General features: G+C 32.0%; 1 protein-coding gene across 1 annotated transcript in view; it reads left to right on the plus strand.

Annotated features, from left to right (window-relative positions):
* Positions 1 to 19,887, plus strand: part of LOC127831938 (uncharacterized) — a 53,012-nt gene that overhangs the window by 6,055 nt on the left and 27,070 nt on the right. The window lies entirely within an intron of this gene.

Below are 19,887 nucleotides of genomic sequence, written 5' to 3' on the forward strand. Positions count from 1 at the left end.
CATTTCAAAAGGAAATGTGACAAGAAAGAGATTATACAGGAGCATAGTCAGGGTCATCAAATGAACTATTTACAAAATCGAACGGGATAAAATCGCATTTATTACCTGCCCTACTGTTTAAATCGCCACAAAGAACTACGCATCCCAGCGAATAAAATAGAGAAACATCATTTTCAAAATTATTGGCTAGAGATTCTTCACCCCCGATATATGCCCCGCACATATAAACATCTTTAACAGTATTAATAAACAAGCGATCTAATTTCATCCAAATAATAGTGTCATGGTAATTATTAATGCCATCTTTTAAATGATCTTTACACAACAAAATAATTCCTCCACTATTCCCTTCGGCTTTACGGTTTTAAAATCTTCTATAAAAGTTGCGTGCTGGGTAACCATTTTATGAAATATTGCTATTAAAATAAGTCAATGATTCATAAAAGAAGCAAATGTCAGACGCAGAGATAATACTAACAGAATCAGATGATTGTTGATTCACTTTTGTAAGGCCATGGACGTTCAACGAGATGATGGAAAGTTTACCCACATCTTCCCCCTAGTCCCTGACTGGTTTACCGTCCACGTATAACGTGTCGTATACGAGCCACGCACATTTTCCTTTGCCAAACACCTCACAGGAATCCACCGTCTGACTAAGTTCTGTATCGATTCCATATAGAACAGAGGTAGTTTGTTTCAATTATCCACTTAATGATGTGTCCAAATCACTTGACGGTACTCTTTATCACCACTATTCCCAACACTGCTCCGATCCTTTCGCTTACTTTTCTGACTTTTTGACATTATATCTTTTATAGGCACATGAGAATTCATCACTTGAAACAAAAATATTAACTTTTTGACGCTTATTTTTACCAAACACCATTTATTTAAAATTTGTATGAGAGCGCGAAAAACACGACCGTTTCCGATCTAGTCACGTGACCATAATGAACGAGCAGTAAAGAAGCAAACACCAACGTAGGTGAAGGACTGAGCAATGTGCAATAAAGTACCCGCAGATATCCAGCGTTATTAACTAAATCAACTCATTTTATTAAATGTGTTTTATGTTTATGAAGTTTTGAAAAGGCGTTTAATGGGTCTTTTCACGTTTTGGTAAATTTACAAAATTAAAAAGAATTTATTTCAGATTCGCAAATTTTTGTTGTAGTTATGATATTTGTGAGGAAACAGTAACACTGAACATTTACTTTACTCTAAAATATCCATTATATGCATCTTTTGACTACTTAAAAACCTGAAAATTATAAACCGTTGCAACGCGAAACGATTGAATAATTTTGAAAGTTCTGTTGTTGTCGTTTTATTTTTGTGATATAACGAGGAATGCTTATATACAGTATAAAATACATCACTCATTTAAGGATCATGGATGGCGAAATGGTCTAAGCGAAAGACGTTTACTCCAGAGGTCAGTGGTTCGAGCCCAGTTGAGGGTTACTTACTTTTTCTTTCTTAAATTTTATTCTTGTCTTTTAATGGAGCGTTTTAGATCCCATGTTTACGTTTATATAAATATTAAGCATTTAATGAACAAATTCAATACATGCTAAAATCTGTGAACAGGCCCCTTTAAAGGGGCCTTTTCACAGATTTTGGCATATTTTGAAGTTTGTCATTTAATGCTTTATATTGATAAATGTAAACATTGGATCTTAAAAGCTCCAGTAAAAAATCATGAATAAAATTAAAAAAAGGAAAAAAAGTAGCCGGTACCAGGGCTCGAACCAGTGACCCCCGGAGTCCTGGAATTAGTCTGAAGTAAAAACGCATTAGCCCTCTCGGCTATTCCGCCGGATAAACACACTCTCAGTATTTTGTACCTTATATAAGCAATCTTCGTAGTTTCGTAAATTTAAACGACAACAACAGAACTCTCCAAATTATTCAATCGTTTCGCGTTGCAACGCGTTATAATTTTTAGGTTTTCAAATCGTCAAAAGATACATACAATGGCTATATTGGACTATGGTAAATGTTCAGTAATACTGTTACCTCACAAATATCATAACTAAAACGAAAATTTGCGAATCTGAAACAACTTTTTTCAATTTTGTCAATTTACCAAACCGTGAAAAGATCCCTTTAAATTATATTGCGAGTCAAGGACGTTTAAAAGTAATGCATATTTAATCAAATATATAAAAATGTCGTAAACCGCATTGCTATGGAAGGAAATGTCCACCAGTGCATTCATATTGCCAAATGACAATTTAATACATATTTCTTAATTAAAATTTTATTTTATGACAACTGCATATTGATATATTACAATTGGGAATATCCGCAACTACATGCATGTTGATAAAATGAGTTTTATTTGTAACGAAATAACTGCGTCTAACTTGCGTCTTTGTGCTTTTTTTCTATCAGTAAATTAAATATTGCTTGCATACTCGTTTTTTTATGTTTACTCGATGTATGTTTATCATGTAGTCTTTCGAGTAAAATTGATGACAAGTTAATCATTTCTGTTAAAATATTCATGTGACTATCTTCTTGTTGCTAAACTATTATCATTTCGATAATTAGTAATGTACGGAAACGTATATGGTACACCCCAATAATGTGGTCATGCCGGAATCATTTATATCGACTTACTGTGAAATAACATGGTATGTCGACATAGTTTTGTAGCTTTTCCCACCTTAATTCTACTCGTCATAACGACATTAAGTTGAAGTCTCGACGTTAATGTTTCCGGCTTTTCCCGAAAATATATTTGGTCGACATGATCTAAGTCGACAAATCTACATAATTGTTGGCGTCATGCTCATGTGAAAATGACTTGCCATCATAGTTTTAGTCGACACGATGAGTTATTTTTAAGCCATGAAACCTTTTTCATATCATGTCGTCGTAGAATTTTGACATCATCCCATTATTGCAACATTGGTTCATGACTTCCGGCGTCGAACAGATTTTTAGTTTCTGGTATATTCTTTCGAAACTCGCAAGACCTCAGACAGTCCATTTTTACAGCAGGAATGCTTGGTATAAAGGTAAAAATAACATGCAATGTTTGCAAACAATAAATATTAATGTGTTCGTTGGGTTTTATGAGCATTTAGAGAGCTTAAATCTCGATTGATTCATTTAGATATTTCTCTTCAACTTATACATGCAAAACGTGTGTTTAACGACTCACAACTTTTTTATATTGCAGATTTGTGTCTCAGTGGCACTGATGTATGTTGACTCATCATTAGCCGTACTTTCAAATCAAGAAAGGGATGTTTGGATTTCGCGTTATTACATACAGGGCTATACGCGTCTGGATATATGTGGATTCTTGCTTTTCCTGCACAACACTGCTCTCAGTTTGAGTCAACTGAAACGGATACTGCGTAGGTAAAGGGCTCAAAAGACGCAACGCGTCGTCTCCTCTTCCAGACGTTATACGAGCGATTCGCTCAGTATATAAAAGAGGGATGGCTGAATGTGGTTATAAAACTATATGGAAACTGGTCAACACAACCACAAATGTCAAAGTAACTCAAGAAACAACAAGGTGTGTATTGAAGGTAATTGATCCTGAGGGTGTTGCTCTCAGGTCTGCACATCGCCTGCGACACAGAGTCTATACCAATAAAGGTCCTAATTTTACTATACACATTGATGGGTATGATAAGCTAAAGCCTTTTGGAATTGCTATACACGTTGCGGTGGATGGATTTTCCAGATGCATATTATGGCTGGAGGCATGTTATTCGAATAATGACCCTCGAATTATCGCGGGCTTCTTTGTTAACTTTATGAAACGGATTGGTCGCCTTCCACGTCTGGTTCGTGGCGATGCAGGGACAGAAAACGTTTGGGTACGGGCTATGCAGATAGCGTTTAGGTTTAGCATGATAGCATGTCTGGAATGAACAGTTACATGACTGGGAGATCCACTGGCAATCAAAGAATTGAACGTTTTGGGGTAAATTTAAGAGTAAGTTTTACTGTGTTTTGGAGGAACTATTTTAAGGATATGGTAGACAGCGGCTTGCTTCGGATTGATGATCCTGTGCATTTAGAATGCTTGGGATTCTGTTTCATACCATTAATACAACGCGATCTGAACCCTTTCACCCATCTATGGAATTCTCATCGGATTCGGCAGCAAAGACATGTGGAAGCACCAAATGGGATACCGATAGTAATGTACTACCAGCCTGAGGCGTATGGAACCCGAAATTTTTCATTTCAGCTTCCTTGCGAATTAGAAACCATTGATCGTATTCAAGAGAGATACGTAGTAAAGAAACCGCAGTTTGGATGTAAAGATGACTTCATACTCGTCCTAGAACATGTGTGTGAAATGCAGCGGGAGCAACTGCCAATTCCTGAATCGATTGAAAGTGCAACTTCTTTGTTCTTGGCCTTGAATGAAATATTGGATGGTTACTAATTACATATGCAAAAATATATGCTTTAAAAGTGGTTATATTTTGCAAATTTAATCGTTAAGTTCGTTTAGTTCAAGTAAGTTTCGTTTCCAGTTTTATTTACAATGTGTCGATAAGAAACACAAAATTGATATTATTGTTATTGGAATTGATCATGAAGTAGTTAAACGTTGTTTTTTTTTCTTTGCTAAAATAAATTCACTCATATTGTTGTACACATTTACAGACATTGCAAACTTGGCAAAACAGATTAATCATGTTCCTCATTTCATTGTTAGATTGCAAAAGAATGAATGAAACGTCAGTAATTGTTTGAAAACATGGCGGTCATTTAGTTATGAAATCCTCGTAAACTGTGGAATGTTCCTTTCAAAATATGGTTCTTTCAAAAGATTTATTAAGATTTCATTTCAAACTTCAATATATGAAACGAAACGACTGTTGTAAATCTTATATTTAATATTAACACTTACTTGATTTGCTGTTCCTGAAACTGTAGTGTATATAGTACATGTTTGAAATAAATGTTCAAACTGCAATACGATCTTTATTTTGTTGAATGGTCAAATAATTCGTTTTTGAGGAAATGGAAAATTATTCAAATGTGACACAAAATTGGGCTATTTGTAGATCAATTTTAGGGCTAGTTAATGTGATTGGTCTTTCTTCGTCGTCCGTCAAAATTTTCACTAAAGCGAAATCACCTACTCAGCTGTGTCAATATTACCAAAACATGAACAGTCTTTAAAGCTAGTAAGGTTGTTGTTTGCTTTTATTTCCATATTATGTCCACATCGCACATTATTTATCAAAATATTTTCAAAAATGTGAAATATTTGGTTTATATGGTCCGATATAGATCGGTCTATGTTCTGACCCTATATATATATATATATATATATATATATATATATATATATATATATATATATATATATATATATATATATATATATATATATATATATATATATATATATATATATATATATAGATCATAATAAATTATTAGATTATATATATAATGTGTATGTATTAATATATACAATTGTCTGCATTCATTATATCGGTTCCTTATCTAAAAGTCTTAAAAAAGCATTTTCGGACTTGATGTATATATTAACAACATCCGTACAAGCTTAATTGTAATCTTCATTACTACTTGTGTTTGCATATCTTTAACATCAAAAACCCACGCTCAAGGCATATCATGAATGTCGTAGACGTTTATCTATTTAGTTATTTTTTCATCAAACATTTAGTTGTTTCTACTATTTTAGAATCGGATCTACCTAATAAATATACGCGAAATATCAAAGGGTAGTGTAAACATATTACAGCGGGTATTTGTGATATGTTGTTCAATAGAGACAAGCTATTATATGCAATTAGTGTATTTAAATGACCATTTACGAATTTGGATCAAACCGATACGATGGTATTTCTTTTTTTTTGTCCGTTTTTAGAACTTTATTCACTACATAATATATGCACATACCATCATTTTACACAGGAAAAAGTACATATATATATATATATATATATATATATATATATATATATATATATATATATATATACATATGGAATACATGAAAATGAAAAAGGTGGTATGTTTTGAATAATGAAGGACACAAACGTATACAAGTAGAAAAGCATATGAAGTAGATATATTAACATATTTATCTTCTTTTTCCCTGAAATTTAAGAAATCATAATTAAATCACAAAATTATTCTTTTTCTGAGTATGTTTTTCAGTTTTACCCTTCCAGCTTGCGATAATCTCTTTGATTTTTATTTTGTATTTAAAATATTCCAAAAATCTTTCAAAAATTGGTGGACATCGTTGATATTTGCATTTAAATATAAAATATTTTCCTAGTAATACAATAAAATTGACACAGTTTGAGCAGTTCCTATTGTTGATAAAAGTATTACAAAATGAAATACATTCATAAGACAATTTGAAATCAGTACAAATGCTAAGTTGGGATTTTATATATGTCTCAATGTTGTTCCAAAAAAATATGAACATTAGGACAATTCCAAAACAAATGCATATTAGTTTCAACAGACATTGAACATAAATCACAGAGGCTAGATTCTACAATGCCATATTTAAACAGATTTTCATTGTTGGGAACAATGTTCATCAGATATTTATACTGGAACGTTCTTAAGGAGGAATCTATTGTGATTTGAATATAATTTGTACATATTGATTCCCAATGTAACTGTTTATTAAAAAGCATTTCCCATTTGTGTTCTTGTTTGTTGTTTTTTATATGTGTATTCTCTATTAACAGTTCGTTTATAAATTTGCATATTTTTGTTGTCGGGGTGATTCTATTAATTAGGTAACTAGGTGGCACGTATGACCTTTCTTCATTGTTCATTTTTTCTTTTCAGCATTTTGGTATACAACCAACTAACGTGTGGTATTTTAAAAACTCAGAACGGGGCAAATCATATAATTCTTGAAGTTCTGTGAAGGTATGAAAATGTTTGTTCCTGTAGTTAAAAATATGTTCTATTTGTGTAATACCTCGATCGAACAATGCTTTGTAAAACAATGTTTTATTCAATAGGAATATATTTGAATTGTTCCAGAGTATTTCTTTCCCTATGATTGTCTGTTTTTCTTTATAGTTCGCGCGGCACCATCCTTTTAAGCATTCAGTTAGAAATTTAGATTTCAATTCCAAAGAGTCTATATTTGATGATTTTAGGTCGCATTTAAAGATAAAGAGATTGCCTTTATTTTCAAGCATGTCACTGTAAATTTTTGCCCATTTTGTTGTTGGTTGATATAACATCCTTTTCACCCAGCTTGATTTTAGAGCGTCTATAAAATGTTCGAGATCAATCATTTTGAGTCCTCCATTTTTGTAGTTTTGAACAATTTTGTTTCTCGCGATTTTATCTGGTTTATAATCCCACAAAAATGAAAACATTGAGTTCTTTATGTCTTTTATAATTTCATTGTCTGGATTATTTAAAACTGTTAAAGGATATATAAGTTTCGGAAAGGCGAATGTTTTTAAAACTGTAATTTTCCCCATTAAACTTAGTTGCCATTTTGCGAGACAATCTTTAAACTCTTTAATCTTTGGTTTGATGTTATACTCGGTCATTTCGTCCGTTTTATTCAAAAATGTTATACCTAACGTTTTTGCACTTTCAGATGTCCAAGAAAAATGGTGTTTTTTACAGAAAATAATGTTTGAAAATTGCATACGTCCTATGCGCAGAACAGTGCATTTATTTTTATTTAATCTTAGGCCTGATATTTTTGAAAAATTGTCAAGGGTTGCAATAAGGGTCTCAAATGATAATCTGGATCCATCCAGAAGGAAGCATGCGTCATCTGCGAAGAGCGTTTGTTTAATTTCTGTATTTTTCACTCTTATACCGGAAATATTTTCATTTGTATTTATTTCATTTGCCAATAATTCTATACAAATTATAAATATGTAGGGAGACAGCGGACATCCTTGTCTAACACCTTTTTGTATGCTAAAATATTCAGAAAAGTGACCATTGTTTGTTATGCATGAGTTAGCGTCTTTGTAAAACAAATTAATCCAATTAATAATTTCGGAGTTAAAACCAAATTTAGCTAAACTATTCCTCATGAAAGCATGATCCAGACTGTCGAATGCCTTATTAAAATCTGAGAAAAAAATTAGCCCATTTTCATTGTAAATATTCACTTTTTCAATAGCTTCTGACAGGCATCTTACATTTTCTCCTATATACCTTAGTTTCACAAATCCAGTGTGCTCTGTGCCTATAATGGTTGGTAGGTGTTTTTTAATTCTATTTGCAATTGTTTTTGATGCTATTTTGTAATCACAGTTAAGTAGTGATATTGGTCTCCAATTATTTAAAGTTAATAGATCTTTGTCTCCTTTTGGAAGTAAAGTTATGATACTTTGTTTTTTAATTCCTGTTAAGTTGCCATTATCATAAGAATAATTCAGTGAATTTACTAGGTATTTCTTTATATCTCTCCAAAATATTTTATAGAAATCCGCAGTTATACCATCGGAACCCGGACTTTTGTTGTTTTTCATATCTTTTAAGGCTTCTGCACATTCGTATTCTGTAAGATGCGCTATATTATCCGGATTATTTATCCTATTTACATTGTTGTTAAAAAATTTCGAATTGCTGCTCTCCTCGATATTATTATCTTTTTTATACAATTTTTGATAACAATCTTTTATATGGTGTATGATTTTCTCAGGATTTTCTTCTATTTTGTTTTCATCAATTTTTATTTGTTTTATTGTTTTATTTTCAGAATGATATTTTTCCAAATTAGCAAAATATTTTGTATTTTTTTCGGCTCCCTCAATCCATTCAGCTTTACTCCTTAACATATAACCTTTTATTTTAGTATTATTAAATTCATGTAATAATTGTTTTGCATTATTTAATTGTTCTAAAAGTAAGTTATCGTTTGAATTTGATATTAACTTATTTTCAATGTTTATAATATGTTGAATTAGCTCATTTTCTTGTTTATTTTTAATTTTATTTTTATGGCTTGAATATTTGATGGTTTCATCCCTTATTCTTCCTTTAATTATTTCCCATAAGGTGTTCGGGTTAGCTTCTTGATTAAACTCAACAACTAAATTTATTTCATTTTTAATTTTTGACTGATATTCAGTGTCTAGTAATAACGAATTGTTTAATTTAAAATACCCGGGACCTCTTTCTTGCTTGTTGGTATTTAATATCATTTTAACAATAGAATGATCGGAGCGATAACCTGGATGAATTTGGCAGTCCGACACGGCATTTAAGATGTTGTTTGAGATTAAGAAATAATCTAGTCTGCAAAAAATTGGTGGGTGGGTGTTGAAATGCCATGTATAAACCTTTGCAGATGGATTTTTTGTTCTGAATATATCACTGAGATCATAATTTACTATGATATTATTTATTTTATTTGATGTTTTATGGTTAGAATTGTCCCTTCCATTTAATTTGTCGAAACTATAGTCTTAAACGGCATTAAAGTCACTTCCAATTATTAATGTTTCGTCTTCGTAGTCTTTAATAGTATTCTCTAATGTGTTATAGAAATTGACGTCATCATTATTTGGTGCATATAGATTAATCAAAATTACGTTGCTATCTGATATATGTAGTTTTATAAGTTGCATTCTTCCAACTATGATTTCTTTATACTCAATTATTTCACAATTACATGATTTATTAATAAGAATTCTTACGCCATTGCTATTGGAGCTACCGCCACTTAAAAAATATTGCCCTGTCAAAGAAGCTCCCCAATTTGTATTATCATTCTGAGCATTATAGTGTATTTCCTGTCATAAAACAACAGAAAATGCCTTTTGATTAAGCCAGCTTAATACTTCATCACGCTTATTCTTAGTCCCTAAACCCTTGACATTAAATGTAACAATTTGTATATTAAGTATAATATATTTGAATTATCGCATTGCACTGAGTTCTGCTTAGAATATGTCTTCTTATATTTTTTGACTGCTTTAAAATATGTAACGTTATATTGTATTGTAAGTTTTTTTTTAATTATTATTATTATTTTATTTGGAGTTGGAAATACTTGTGTTCTGCTATATGATGCATGTTTAACGTGTATTACCTTTTAGTTTTCAATATCTTTTGCGTTTTGTGCATGTAAGCGGGTGTGTGAATGCGTGTGCGTGTGTATGCGGCGTATGTGCGGCGTGTGTGCATGTGTGTTGGCCAGATCGCATCAAAATAATATTGTACGTCTTACAGATGGATTCAATTTTACAGCATAAACAATTTTACAAAATACATCGTAACTAAGCTGTGCGCTTTGTAGAACTATCTAACATGTAAATACAATTTTTTAACAAACATACTTTTGCAACATACATCTTAATTGAGCTTTCCACTATAGAGATTTCCCGTTGCCTTGAAAGGAATTTAATATGGTGTTTATCATGGCAAATGACGAATAAGTATTTTATCGCAAATAGCGAGGCTGTGGTACAGAATAACATATTATGAACAAAAACAAAACAAACTATTAAAGCACATTTGTTCCATAAAACCTTGCGCAGTTATACAAAATACATGTGTTCGTATATAGTAAGTATGGTAGTGGGTACAACCACGTATCTTGTTTGCAGTTACAGTCCACGGGCTCGCTATTTACATTTAAAGAAGGAAAGTAGTTCAACTAATGAATTTAATCATACGTATTGGAATCTCATTTCGTTATCTAGATATAATGGACTTTGGCAGGCAGTCAGTACTCTCATTTTGTAATATACACGAACGACAGCTTTACAAAAAGATTAACAAGCATATGTATGTACAAAAAACAAACAGCAGTTTGGTAATATACACACAAAAAACGATTATGCAAAAAGATTCACAAGCATATGCATGTACAGTAAAGACACACAGTAGTTTTAGTAATATGCATGAAAGACATCTATACAACAAGATTAACACACCTATGTCCGTACAAAAACACCCAGCAGTTTAACAATAAACTATCATCAGCAATTGCAAGACGTTTATATATAATACATTTGCTTAATTTTATTTGTACGTAAAAATGCCAGTTTTCCAACGAAAAATGTTAAAGATGATTTTTTTTAATACACTATTATAGTAGTAAACAGTTTTACTTTAATATCTTTCGCGACTAGGGTATACTAGTAAATGTATTTGTAAGTAAGCAGTATATAATAAATACCATTACAGCCCGTGTGTAGAGGCTTAAATTGTCGAAAGCAAAAGTATCAAGCTTCTCACTAGGCTTTTGGTACGTTTAAAACATATTATGGAGTCATATTACTCCATTGTTGTTTTAATTGAGTCTTTTGTATAAATTATTATTTTACTTTAAAATTTATTTTCAACAAGTTTTTTGATGATTTCATGTTAAGCAATATCTAATAAATTCCACTACAGCCGGTGTGTAGAGGCTTAAATTGTCGAAAGCAAAAGTATCAATCTTCTCACTAGGCTTTTGATAATTTTAAAACATATTATGGAGTCATACTACTTCACTGTTGTTTTAATAGAGCATTTTTGTATAAATTATTATTTTACTTTTACATATGTTTTAAAACTTATTTTTTACATTCATACAACAAACATTGAAGTGTTTTTAATGTAATAATATTTCAATAGATATTTAAGTAGTGCACGGATTAATTTAATCCGCTTTACAATTTCTTGCTTATTGTGTGGTTAGTCCATGCACAATAACGGTTTACATTTTATACAGATCGGTTTTTATTTGTGATTGGTAAAGAATATTGCACGAGCATTTTGTTAATGTATAACGCTCATGGCTTTTCACGACAAACACTATATTTGTGTATGTATACTGTTCAAAAAAAGAGTATATTCCTTTTTCTTACTGTCTGCGGTTTGGCCATGGCAAGTCTAGCCATTCATGGTATTCGTCCTATTTCACAGTATGTACGATGGTATTTCTTGTTAAGCTACTTTTGTATATCCCTAGTGGGTTAATATTCAGTTGACCGATTTTGAAACGCAGTAGCATCTTTATCCGAAATGAACCAGATGCAATAAGTGTATTCAAATGACCATTTACGTGACCATTAAGATGAAACCAATGCGATGGTATTTCTTGATAAGCTGCTTTTGTGGGTGACCGATGGCCGATTTTGTATCGCAGTAGTATCTTTTACCGAAATGAACCAGATTTCCGATTTAACCTGAACAATTAATGTAAGATTGAGATAGCAATTGTATTCATGGTCGTACAAAATCAAAGTAATCTTTAAAGATAGAACGTGATTTATGATAAAGGAAACACCATCCAGTTCAACCGTGGCGAGTAAATTTGACTTTGACATTGGCTTAGGGGAAAATGTTTTGTAAAATAAGAAACTGTTAATATACTTTGCCGGTAATTAGTTTAATCTTTGTAGGTCATTTGAAACTGTCTTTCATGAATCTTATAAATATTCCATGTCGTATACAAAATAGCTTACTGAAAGAAAAGAGACCTTAACTAAGCATATGGTCGAGTAAACCACGTGTACCGTAATTTTAAAAAAGGTTCTCGTTTTAATGTCCAAGCAGATGTGTAATTATTATTTTTTGATACATTTTATTAACAAACCTCAAGCATCCTATTCGAATATGTAATTGACGTGAGAGAATCACAAGTTATAAATTATCTATATGACTATAGGAAGCACACCGTTTCAGTCTTAAAAATGTTTAAATTCTTGTCATTCAAAAAAGTTATGATTTGTTCAATAATAAACAAGAAACATGTTCTGAAAAATAAAGTTGTTACTAGATTAACCAGAAGTCACCCCCTGTACGTCGATAATCCAAACTGTGTAGGATAATTCAAACTGAAGAAAAAATCGCGACAGAAATAAAGACCCCAGTCATTTATTTATAAGAACACGTTTATTTAAGGTAAGTTGTGACATAATAAACGTTTCTTTTTGATAAAATGTTATTTTCCGGATACAATGCGCTAAATACCCCATAACAATTGAAAACAATTAAATCGAAATAAAATGAATTTGTTTGAAAATATGGAAAAAGTAAATGAAATTGTCGAAAGTTTGAAGCCGAAAACAATTATAATCGAATATTTTTTTATGTTTTAATGCTTGGACTTATGTATTTACCTTTAATATATGTATTTACAAAATTTGATTGGCGTAAATGCTCGAAAACGCAATATATTCGTATTTGTTTGGGACAAGATTATACCAATTGGATAATGACCTAACTAGTGTATGGATAATTCCAAACTAACATTAGGAAGTCGATGGATAATGGCCAAACTGCAAGATGTCTTTATGTAAAGCTCTATGTAAAATAAAGACTCTTGTTAAATATTTCGAGATTTATTTAATTGCTGACAACAAAAACATTGTAGCACAATGTTTAACAATCTTCATAAAAATGATTTCGTTTTCTTTTCATGTAAAAGAGAAGATAATTGAAAACTGCAGATGTTATTATTGTACAGAGTTCTTTAAAGGCCTGAAAGAAATACTAATCCATAACACAACTTACTATTACATAGAAAAAATAAAAATTAGAGAACTTACCTTAGATGAAACAACCGGCAATTATATTATCGGACAAAAATATATGCTGATATTACTCCACAAAACAGATGAACAACATCAGCAACTCGCTATTTAAAATGGCGTTATCAAAGTGATAGAAAAAAGTTAATCAAAGTGCCTGCCCATCGCCCCGGCTCTAAAACTATTTGTCATTAGTTTAAAGGAGCGAATCGACGGTATTTCCCTATATAATGAAATATCAAATATTCACAATTACAAAAAGTCCAAATTGTATTATCATAAAATCGGAAGAAATAATACGTAATGGATGAAATCGGAAAGAAAAATAGTTAAACGTCCACAAATATTTTCCCACCAAGGTTTCAACAGGGTTCAAAGTCATTCCATATATAAGTCGCAAGCTTTCTATGCTTAAATGCCGTTAAAAGTCGTGTATCGTAAGTGAGCATGCGCATAGCGGGGTACTGTACAATTCACTCGTAAATGTTTTACTATTACTTCAATTTTCCCGCGCCGGCGAAAAGGGTAACGGGAAAAACTTTTTATTATTATTAAAATACATCATTTACAGAAGATTTTTAATACCTATGCCTGTGTATTTAGAAATCATTTAAAATGTTCTTTTCAATTTGTAAATATATTTCGGAAAGTAAAATGCTTTACTAGCCGTCGATATTGCCTTAAATATTTGAGTACAATTCGATGCAATCTTTCTGATATAATGTATAATGAATCAGATCAGTTATGCCACGAATAATATTCGCAACCTCTAATATGGTGACAAATACACGAATCAGCAGGGCAAGTGCCACTTTAACATGCGGCTTCGACTCGAATTCCTTTAAATCAAGTGATTATATAATAAGTAGGGACATTTTTAAATTTCTTGCTTTTCATGCTATCCAAAAAGACATGGAACACGTGCTATGGCATCTCTGTGTACGTGGAAAGCACATTTCGCATGCTTATTTTGCTTCTAATCTCAATGGTATATAAATGCGAATTCCATTGACATTGATTTCACTAATAACAAATAAATGAATGTTGATGTTGTTTTCAAAGAATAATATCCAACCTGTCTTTGGAAAACATGTCAAATACATCGCAGTTTGTGCATTATCCATTTTGAGTTTGGTTATTATCCACATAAATTTTCTAATCAGTTTGGATTTATCCATAAACTTTTATGCCCTTCCTGCAAACACATGATTTTAACACAGAAACATACAAGGTGTTAAAAGTAAACTTTTAAAGGACATTCATGATATAATTTGGCATATCTCTGTTAAAGTTTCGTTCGCTCTTTTGTCAACTAACTTGTAAATAATTCAACACATAGGTCGCATTTCATGAAATAAGCATTTTCCGAAGACAAATATATCGTTTTTTAATAGAAAACTATTAAATCATTGCAGAACTCAAAACGCATGTGTGTGTGTCAGACATTCATTATCACATGTGTAGAACAATAACGTCCTTATAGTTACTAAATTAGCAGAAATGATAAAATAATCACCTACCTTTCAGTTTCAGTTTCGGCCGACATTTTATTCTTCAGTTTGAATTATCCAACTGAGTTTGGATTATCGACGTACAGGGGGTGGAAGTGATACATAACAAAAATCAGGCGCGAATAAAAGATTATTTGATACGCGTAAATTATCAACCTTTGCAAACCGATAACAACCCCTTCAAACTGGTCACTATATAATATAGTAACGTGTTATTGACAGGCCGTGATACTGTGAAAGTCTGTGGCAAAAAGGTCTTTACTTTCGTGCAGTTCTAAGCAGGTTCGGGTTCGCTCTCCGCCCGACATTATAAAATATGTCACCATTTATCAGGCAATCTCTTAGACGGCCAATTTTAAATTTATTCTTACCTTAACCCATTTATGCCTAGCGTCTAGAAAAAAGGCCTTTGCAAACAGCGTAGACCAAGATGAGACGCGGCGTCTCATCAGGGTCTGCGCTGTTTGCTAAAAGGAATTTCTGTAAGAAATATTCTAAATATAGAAATAAATATACCAGACATCCCAAATTTTGGGAATAAATCGATCCAATTTAGTAGGATGGGAGAGTCCACTGGGCATAAATTGGTTAATCTGATACAATTGGGATAGCCACTGAAATACGTATGTGCACACATTACAGGTGAACATTTTGGACCAGGACACGTGTCAGTTGTGTAAATGTTATCCTAAATAGGAATGAAATACTGTTGAAAACGGTAAAAAATCTTACAAATGAAAAACAAAACAAAAACAATCAAAAGAACAAATGCCTTTGTTTATTGCAGACTTCTGCAGAATAGTATTATCGCATCATATGCGCATGTTTAACGATCAAAACACTCAACGAAAAAGAGCAATGTACGTGAAACAGAAATATGTAATTATTAGAAACACACTTAAAATTAACTTTACAGATCAATAAAACCGCAGAGTTTATATTAACGCTTAAGATCCTGGCACTTTTAGGGGATTGTACAAATTCTCATCTTAATATAAGCCTTGTTCTGAGAAACTGGGCTGAATGCATTTGCGTAAAATGTCATCACAGATAAGCCTGTGCAGTTTGCACAGGCTAATCAGTGACAACACTTTCCGCCTAAACTTGATTTTCGGTAAGGAGGGACTTCCTTGAAACTTAAAATACCATAAAAGCGGCAAGTGTCGTCGCACATGCATTTTGCCCAATTTTCTCAAAACAAGGCTCAAATATTCTTACTTTAGAAGCTGACTCTCGTCGTGGAAATCTGTCATAGCTCATCTAAGTTTATACACATTCTGTAACTCTTGTAACTGTCCTTAGTAAAGGAATGATACATTGGAACTGATCTTAGTGTCTTCATGCTTGTAACATACTTGGTATTTATAAATTAATAACCGTAGAAAAAATTTAACAAATCTTTTATCACAACAACCATAACTTCATAAATAGGAGTCTGGAATTGTGGAGATTATTTATAGATGTTTAATTATAAAGAATATAATGTAATATACGTTTAATTATAGAGAAAATGATGGTTTAAATAACATTATAGAATCTTAATTTAAATATTTACCAAATGATAAGAGAAAGTCATTAAGTTTACATTAAAACGTACCACGGTTATCACGGTGTAAATTAAAACGTGACTGCGTATAGGTATATACTTTAAGATGTCAAACAAGATTAGTTATGAAACACAGATAATTTCTGTCAAACACCTGCCGACCGCTTCAATAAATCGGAACATAATGCAAATTCAAACGTGACTGCCTATAAGTATATACTTTAAGATGTCAAACAAGATTAGTAATGAAACACAGTCCGAATATACATATCTTGAAAAGCCATCAAAAATGTTCGTTGACATGTTCATATAAGATAATTTCTGTAAAGCACCTGCCGACCGCTCATTATATCGGACCATAAGAGAGTCGGTCAACCGACATATTAATAATGGCAAATCAAAAATGAATACAGCCTGTTTGGTCAGTTTGATTTTTCATGGTTCTAAAAAGACAATAAAGTAGAGCAGTCACGTTTGTTTGCCGTGCTGTAAAATTGAATTACACGTACATTAGCCAGCGTTGTTTTAGACAATATTCAACAGAAATAAATCACGATGAAAAGAGAAATGAACTCTGTTACTGTATGTTATCCACGAACAATGTGTAATTTCGTTACATGCTTAAGAACTTGAACCTGGTCATAAAATGCGCCGCTTCTCAGCAAAGATTCTTCACTCGAATCATACCATGGATCTCCTGCTTGCTTTTAATGCTCGGCATTTAATAATGTTATAACTACTTCTGATTTAAGTACAATTTAAATAACTTGGTTTTGATATAACTGTTATCGCTTCTACTTTGTGTACTTGATTTTCTCATGCATAATATATTGCAATTATTACTGCTGCTAATACTACTGCACACATTATTCATGATTTTTATTGAACAAGGGACCAAACACAAACCATATTTTGATTGAGATAATTCTTGTCTGTAATAAGACTTGTATTTGTTTATCGTACATTTTTTTAAAGTCTAAGACGACAGAGGCATGGATGTATTTACAATGAGAATTAATACATTGTTATTGACATCAATGTTTGTGCTCATAAAAAACAGATACACGCGGATATCACCCGTTAAACGATAAGGCAAGAGAGATAACTGCGTACTTACATTATATAATATGTTTGAATAACGTCCCTTGATTTGTATTTCTGCTTCTTATTACAATACTTATTATATGACCCTATATAATAAGGTTATTTGAAAACAATATTTCGTAGAAGTATTTTTCTTAAAATAAGAAGGTACGTTATTAAAGGTCCTTGAAAATGTTGGACTACCAAAATATTTATCTGGAAGTTTAGCGGGTAAAATGCAAATTTGATAATTTTTCGTACACTGAACCACTGCATGTATATATATACTCAACCGGATTATTAATGTGTTATTGAAAGCGAATTATGCATTTAATCGCCAATTATACGTGCAGTCATAAAATAAACGGCGAATATAAAAGTAACGCTTGACTTTAAAGCGGGTATATACGATTATTTATATGTGTTTAAATGTAATATATTGATAGAATATGTTACAATTACACAAAATAGGCAAGAAAAATTATACATTAAAGCCGAATTTCATAAAATGCAGCAAAGACAAATTAGCAGCCCGAGCCGATTGTGACGTACATATTTTCCTACAATAACCGAAGCATTCGTCTTTGTATTAGGATTGGAGTTAATGTTCGTTTGTCGTATGAATAGATATCGTTGCAGGAATTCAAATAAACCGTTAAACTAAGTTTAGATTCACATCGTACATGTATGATATACATGCTGACGAATTCGGCTGTACAGCCGTTTTCAATTTCAGAATTAAATATCTGGCTTATTTCGCATTTTTCGACACATGTTCTTCTTAACTTTTATTTTAATTTATATTGAAATATATATATAATACGTTTTTTTACACATTTTATATAAATTCATAAATATTTGACAAAATCGTAAACACCCGCTTTAATGGCAGTTTATTTTTCTTGCAGTTGATTACATAATTACAAGTGCCCTATGTTTCACTAGTGTACATTATTCTGATTGGCTATAGTATATCATTTGACTAGGCTTTAATATTCAATGAAGCGAGTTGCCTCTACGAAGCGCACGAGGAAATCAAGCGTGGGACTACTTGGATTAATTATGCCATGTGCGACATGTACACAGTCGAAACTGCGTATTCGGGATTTTCGTAATTAAGAAGTTGTCTCCCATTCGGGTAGGTATCACGAGTATCCCGAGTAAAAAGCGGTCCGTCTAAAATGCGTATATGACCCGTATCCGCGGATATGACCGAAAAGTGTGGATATGGACGAATATAAGCAATATCGACACTTTTTCTGCAATGTTCATTTAAATGTTCAATAAATAATACACAATATGTATTAAATATGCAAGGTAAAATATCTTATATTTGTTTGTTACTATATATTATAGTTTATTGGTACGTAAAAATATGCACGTTATTGTATTTATTCAAATGAACAAAGGATATCGTAGTGCTACATTTAAATGTTTCAAGAATGATTATAACCATTATATTAGCGCTGTTATTGAAAAGCAATGCATGTCCCGCCAATTTTTTAGATTTTTCGTTAATATTTCAACAATTCATATCCAATATCCCGAAAAGTTTAAATACGAAGCCTATATGTTTAAGATTAATATTACAGCTGTTACATTCACTTATAAAACATAATATTAACGAAAAATATAATATTTTAGCGGGACATGCATTGCTTTTCAATAACATTTCAACTATAATGGTTATATGAACATGATGTGGACAATTTGGATTATGAATACAAAACATGCTACCTGTCTGGTACTTACGAATGGAAATGTAGGGCAGAGGTGACAGGGATATTTTCTGGAAGTGGCTGTCTTAATATACACTGCTGTCTTTCATGTTTTGTTACTACTTTGCGCTGAGGTAAATTTTCAGTAGGAATTTAGTTTCGGTCAACAGAGTTTGGACCGATTCGTCTCGAAAGTGGTCGGAACAGACTTGAGTATACGCCGTTGGAAATCAATTTTTCCGGCTAATTGCTGTCATCCAAGCTTTTCTTGTAATGAGTCTTTAAGCAATTTATGTAATGTTACTTTTGTTGAAAATGTATTACCGCTACAATTAAGGCATTTGACGATGGAACAGTAGTATTTCCCATTGTTTTCCTTAACACCGGAAGAAGATAGACCGCACGAAAAACAACTCTGTCAAGACGGAATTACGAAAATCGGGACATATTGTTTACGAGTTTAACTTAAGATTTTCGGTGGGATAATGACGTCATTTCGTTAAAAAATGTCGTCATTTCACAGTAAAAAGTGA

This window comes from Dreissena polymorpha, chromosome 5 (genome assembly GCF_020536995.1).
Source record: "Dreissena polymorpha isolate Duluth1 chromosome 5, UMN_Dpol_1.0, whole genome shotgun sequence".
Taxonomy (NCBI): domain Eukaryota; kingdom Metazoa; phylum Mollusca; class Bivalvia; order Myida; family Dreissenidae; genus Dreissena; species Dreissena polymorpha.